Here is a 416-nt window from a genome sequence, read left to right as displayed (position 1 = left end):
TCCAGATTGGCGTCCACATCTCGCGAGATCGCGCAACTTGCTAGCGCAAAGACAGTTGGTACACTTCCTGTCAATCTTTCAGAAAGCTCAGCGCTGAGTGGAGCTTGGTGGTCGCCGCCTCCTAGTGGCACCTCCCTCCAACTATCTGAAGATTTCTGCCTCGGAGCTGGAGGATTCCCCCCTCCCGCGAGTCTCCCACCCAGATGTCTGTCAAGGTCGCCATAAAGCAACCTAATCCTTATAGCTGTAGAATAAAACGGAAACGCTCATATATAGATTATCCGCCAGGAGTGAAGGAGGAATGAAAAGCATGTGTGAGAGAAGGCGAAAAGAGACGTACAGGAATAGGGGGTTAAGGGTGTTAGAGTAAAAAATTACATTTCTCGGCCTTTTGGAGCCAGTGGACTAGGCACTGC

The sequence above is a fragment of the Hippopotamus amphibius genome, chromosome 12 (assembly GCF_030028045.1).
Source record: "Hippopotamus amphibius kiboko isolate mHipAmp2 chromosome 12, mHipAmp2.hap2, whole genome shotgun sequence".
NCBI classification, from domain to species: Eukaryota; Metazoa; Chordata; class Mammalia; order Artiodactyla; family Hippopotamidae; genus Hippopotamus; species Hippopotamus amphibius.
This window is presented reverse-complemented; position numbering follows the sequence as displayed.